The sequence below is a fragment of the Asparagus officinalis genome, chromosome 3, assembly GCF_001876935.1.
Source record: "Asparagus officinalis chromosome 3, Aspof.V1, whole genome shotgun sequence".
In the NCBI taxonomy this organism is placed as follows: Eukaryota; Viridiplantae; Streptophyta; class Magnoliopsida; order Asparagales; family Asparagaceae; genus Asparagus; species Asparagus officinalis.
Window position 1 is genome coordinate 60,871,467 of NC_033796.1, and position 6,238 is coordinate 60,877,704.

Here is a 6,238-nt window from a genome sequence, read left to right on the forward strand (position 1 = left end):
GGCTGAAGCGATTCCGCTTAGAGAAGTGAAGACGAACAACGTCATCAATTTCATCAAGCATCATGTCATATACCGACACGGCGTGCCAAGACGGATCATTCATGACAACGGTCCGCAGTTCATAAGCAACGCCTTCGTCAGGTTCTGCGACAAGTTCAAAATTGAAGATGTTTCGTCGACAGCTTATTATCCCGCTGCGAATGGATTAGCTGAAGCATTTAACAAAACGATCATTAAGATCCTGTCAAAGCTCGTGAAGACCAATAAACGAGACTGGGACGATAAACTCGGTGAAGCACTCTGGGCTTATCGCACCACCATACGCACGCCCACAGGGTCCACCACGTACTCGTTGGTATACGGATGCGAGGCTGTGCTACCTTTGGAGATACGACAGAAGAACAGCATCAGAAGCGTCTCGAAGAGCTTGAGAGGCTGGATGAAAAGCGCTTGGAAGCTCAACAGCAAATTGAGTTTTATCAGGCCAGGATGTCTAGGGCTTTTAACAAAAGAGTCCGACAGAGAAGCTTCAAGGAAGGAGATCTGGTCCTCGCTGCTCGCCGACCAATAATCCGCACTTCCAAGAAAAAAGGTAAATTCGAACCCAAATGGGAAGGATCGTTTGTAATAAGACACAGTCTATTCAAACGGCGCATATCGCCTGATTACTCAAGAGGGCGCCAGGCAATTAATACCAATAAATAGGAAGTTCTTGAAAAAATACTATCCCTAGTATGTTCAGGATAACCAATTTACCGGGAAGTTCCTTGAAGAATATTACACTTAATATTCTAAAGGATAACCCAAAATTATTTTCTCCACCAAAATCCCTCACTGATCAGTTTCAATTGACAGTGGGTCCACCAAAAATGTCCATCTGGCCCTCTTGACTCTTTCCATAGACAAGAAGGTCCCCTTTCAGATCAGAGTCTCCTTTCGATAAACGAAAGAACTCCTTTCTCTTCTCTTTGGTTAAATCTTCTCACGGTTATAGCCAAAGTTGAAACTTCACTTCGATAAACGAAGAACTCTTTTTTCCAGTTTAGGTAACCAATCCTATAAAAGGCAAGTTTATCTAAATTTTCCAGATTCTCGGAGTGGAGATCCCACTTCTAGTTTCTTTTTCCCTGGAAATAGAATATAAAATTCTTCCTTTCCAGAATCAGGGAATAGAATATAAAATTCTTCCTTCCTTGTTTTCCGGGTTCGCCTTCACCCTAAAAGAAGACCGGGAAATAGAATATAAAATTCTTCCTTTCCCGCACCAACCTTTTCTAAGAATCTATCAATCTAGGATTCATCCTAGGAAGTTTATCCCGAATCCTAAGCAGGGATAAGTCTGCGCCTAACACGCGCTGCCGGTTTAGTCTTTTTCCGCACAAAAAGACACCAGAGTCTGATTCTGGGGTATTTTATCCTGAAACCTAAGCAAGGATAAGTCTGCGCTTAACCCGCGCTGCCGGTTAGTTCTTAACCGTTGAAAAGAACATCCGTCCACATATTCAACATTGTGGCAGGTTGTTATTAATAACACCAAAATCCATGCCTTACACGCATGGGGAATTTCATCCTGAATCCTAAGAAAGGATATGCCGACGCCTAACACGCGTCGCCGGTTTAGTCTTTCGCCGTAGAAAAAGACACCAAAAGACCAGTCTGGGATATTTTATCCCGAAACCTAAGTAGGGATAAAGTCAAAACCTAACACGTGTTGCCGGGTAGCCTATTCCCGTAACAATGGCGAAGTCTATGTATTCGACATCATAGCACGAAGTCTAAGGGAGTTCATTCCCTTAGCACAACGTTACATGCGGAACGGATTCCGACAATCCGCATGCTAGCCCGACTCAAACGGTAGTCGGTAAAGGCTAATCAAACCCGTTGAAGGCTGGGGGTTAGCCAAAAATCCTAAAGTCAACACCTAACACGTGTCGCCGGGTAGCCTATTCCCGTAACAATGGCGAAGTCTATGTATTCGACATCATAGCACGAAGTCTAAGGGAGTTCATTCCCTTAGCACAACGTTACATGCGGAACGGATTCCGATAATCCGCATGCTAGCCCGACTCAAACGGTAGTCGGTAAAGGCTAATCAAACCCGTTGAAGGCTGGGGGTTAGCCAAAAATCCTAAAGTCAACACCTAACACGTGTCGCCGGGTAGCCTATTCCCGTAACAATGGCGAAGTCTATGTATTCGACATCATAGCACGAAGTCTAAGGGAGTTCATTCCCTTAGCACAACGTTACATGCGGAACGGATTCCGATAATCCGCATGCTAGCCCGACTCAAACGGTAGTCGGTAAAGGCTAATCAAACCCGTTGAAGGCTGGGGGTTTGCCAAAAATCCTATGAGTATTATGGTCAATCATTTCAAACGGAATGAGGAATCATAATAAAGATAAAGATAAAAACCAGTTTCACTAAGAGAATCAAATGTCAAAGTTTTCAGCAAATAAAATCATACATCAAGCCCATGGCTAAGGATCTGCTGACTAAACTTAGACAGCTTCTCATCATAAGCTTGCCTAAGCTCATCCTGCAACTCGGCTCTGATGGACTCTTCATTGGCGGCTAAAGTCTTCACCGCAACTTCCTCTGTCTCGACCAGCTGCTGCTTCAAGGACTTCAGCTCATCAGATAAAGCAGTGTGTGTTTGCTGATCCTGCAGCTTTGTCATCTGGAGAATACTCAAAGTCTCCTCCTTCTCACGGAGTTCTCGTCGGAGCTGATCTATCTGGGTCTCACAAGAAGCGATGGAAGAATCAAGCTCGTCAAGTGAGGATGATTTAGTAGCAAGGTTAGCCTCAACTCGATCTATTCGGCCCCGCTGCACCTGAATCTCGAGCTCAGCAACCATCCGAGTACTGCGCCATGACTGTAAGCGAGTATCCAACTCAGCAGCAATGAATGAAGAGGCACCTGCATCCCGGAGCTCGTGAAACATCTGAAGCTCACGCTCTAAGCAGTCAAGGTCATCGAATATAACTCTCGCCAGATCCGGGTATCCCGCATCCCTTATTAAATTTATTTTAGAATCAAGGAATGGTTTAAACTGGCGAAGGGAAAGTCCGTCGTGGAGGAGTTTGCCAAGCATAACATTCATAAAGGAGAAGAAAGAGCGGACTTCTACACAAATGACGATCTTCTCAGGGTCATTGTCCGATAACAACTCCTTCACGAGGACATGAAGCCGAGAGGAAAGCCCTACACAAAAAGGAGAAATCCTTCAAAAAGCCTTAATAAGGAAATAAATGACATTTTCAGCGGCTTAATTTATACCTCCTTCCCCTTGAGTCGCTGGGGGTAGCGGAGACGTAACGGCTGTGGGGGTGTCAACTGGTGGAGTTGGTCTCACAGCCGGCTCAGCAGGATCAGCCTCGGCAAAAGCTCCTGTTAAACACAGAACAGAATGTTCAGATGCATTACATTATAGCTGCATTAGTCAAAAAATTGGCTAGTCCTATAATTAACTCGAGAAGAGGCACGTACTTTCAAAAGAACCATTCTCGGGATCCTGAGGGAGTACGGGCTCAGGAAACATATCCTCGGGCAGCGGGCCATCGATCTGAGGAGAGTCATACATGAAGTGGAACATAGAAGTGTCTGCCGGCAAACCTGCCTCGTCGAAATCGTCAATCGAAAAATCTGACACAAAGAAATGTAAGTACGAAAGAAGAATGAAGAGAATATGACCAATGGAAATAAGTTACCTCTCGTAGATGTATCTGGATTCACTGAATCAGGTCCTACATTGGTAGCCTCCCTAAAGTCGGCGGCTTCTGCAGGTTTTTCTACCTGGTAAGGTGAGTCAGGATCACCAGAAGATACAAACTCATGAGGAGCAGGATCGAAACTCATCTCCCCTTTCTCGCGCTCTCCTGCATAGAATGGGAAAGCATGAGCCTAAAAATCTAAACGATCAAGAGAATGATCTATAGAGTAGATGTTACCTCTGTCGCTAGCAGGATCATCACCAGCCAAGTCCATCTCAGATGCCCGCGAATCTGCAGGCGGCTTATGGGCTAGTCTCTTCCGCCTATCAGCACGGACAGTAGTCGAAGGTCTTGCCCGGGCAAAAGGACGGAATTCCTCTTCACTGTTTGTCGCTGTCCCTGAAATATCAGATAGTGGTCAGGACTGGCAATTCGGAAATGCAGAAAGAAAAGATGGTTGACTAACCTCGCTCGAAATCTACCTCGTAGTCTTCAGGATCTCCGCCTGAAGCCTTTCCAGCAGAACTAAAGGCCCTATGACCTTCTGCATCAAGTCGGCGGGTCTTGCCCCGCGCCCTCTGTGACCGAGCACCGTCCCGGATCACATGAGAATCAATCTGAGAGGCTTCTTCGGCCACCGACTCTTCAATAGGCTTCACAGGGACAGTCTTATTAGCTTCTAACAACCACCTGAAGCTCAAGAAAGTGAGGTTCAACTGTCGCTCAGCACCCGGGAGACTGAACCTAGCACCAGTGCAGCCTGTCACGGTCCACAACCATGCACGAAGACCGTCCACTAAACCTCCATGAGCACGAAGCTGCTGGCGTGGGTTCCCAACATAAAGCTGGTCATAACCAAACTGGCGAGCGAATCGGCAGGGTAGATATGGCTCTATAAAACACTGATTCCCCACCCGGAAAGTCAAGTAGCCCGGCCTGATGTTCACTAGCCAATTAAAGCAGCCGATATCTAAATAAGTGCGATACTCCCTCGGCTTCTCCTCATCAATCAAACATTCGCCATATCGGCTGGAGAACTGCGGAAAACAAGTAGAGAACGCCCAGCACTTGTGGACCTGTAGCTGCCTCCTGATATCAGAGAATCCTCGCCCTTCCCACTGACCATTCTCAAGCAGCTGTAGTAAGGGAACAGAATGGTCCATGGCATGCGGTACCGACATCATGTCAGAACGATGAAGGACGAACCAAGCCATCAAATAAATATACGGAAGCTCTACCTTAGTAGTAGGAATCTGAGTCGGCGATTCACTCTCCTTCCGTGTAAAAGCACCGGAAATCTGTCGAAGCCCTCGATGAATGTTAGCCACCATCACCGGAAGAAGTGAAAGTTCCTTTCTGTAGGCAAGTTGAACCGCAGGGTAGAGCACTTCCAGTGGCAGAGCGTCACCGGACTGATACGGGACCACGCATTTCTTTAACCAGATGGCGAGGTAGCCGGCAAGAAGAGTCATCGGACGAATCAGTGCGGTCACATGGCATAAGAATGATTTGAATTTAGTCCCTGCAGGAAAGCCACTCTCAGGACTACTAATGGTATAGGAGCGGGCGTCAGTCTTCTTCAGCAGCTTATTAACCTCTGAAGGAGTCAGCGGTGCCAGTTCACAAATAGTTTTGCCAGAATGGCTCTCCAGATTCCTGAACAAATATGATGCGAACTGCTTCAGGCTCACATTTGATTTGGTCCTCTTCGCTAGGGGCGTAGACTGCGCCAAAGCAATGTGATAGTGACAAGTGAGGTCCCATAAAGTCTCGTAACGGTCGGGCATGCGATCCTTCAGCTGACTCAGTTCATGGTTGGAAGGAAAATACTCCTGGTATAACATCTGACCCATGGGCAAACCAGAAATCTTATGCATCTCATGAAGAGCCAAACCCAACTCTCCGTGCCTAGTCAGAAAGGTGTTCGAATCCGGATTATAAAGCTCGCATAAGGCAAAGAAATGCCTCGCACTAACGGGTAAACCGTGCATGGTGGCACGAATGGCTGCATAAAGACCGCAAGCATGCAACTCCTCGCTCCATCGACTCAAGACGTACTTCGTCATACGAGCCCACCAAAACTTGTCCAAAGAATGGACCCAACCATAGAATCTGTGGCGCGGTGCAGGCATCTCCCGTCCTAAATTAGTAAGGCGATTCCTCAAAGTAGAAGCAGAGGCAAGGAACTCGTTATGGGGCGGTGCATCTAGTCCCAGTACTCCAGGACGCAGTCCAACAATATGATTCCTGCTCGAACCAGGAACTGCCTGATGAGTAATGTAGCCGCAGTGAACGCTCTCATGCTCCTCTGTCAAGCGCCACGACATCTCCCGTTTCACAGCCTGACGCCTGAGATCAATCAAGGAACGGTGCTGAGGAATCTTCGGTAAATAGAAGAAGCCATTGCCAGTCTTATGAAGCCACTGCTTGGCGTCAATAAATGCTGCATCGGGGTCTCTGACAGAATCGCCAAACAAGAAATCAGTCTTCCTGAGAGACTGAACGGAACTAGCATCCTTCACG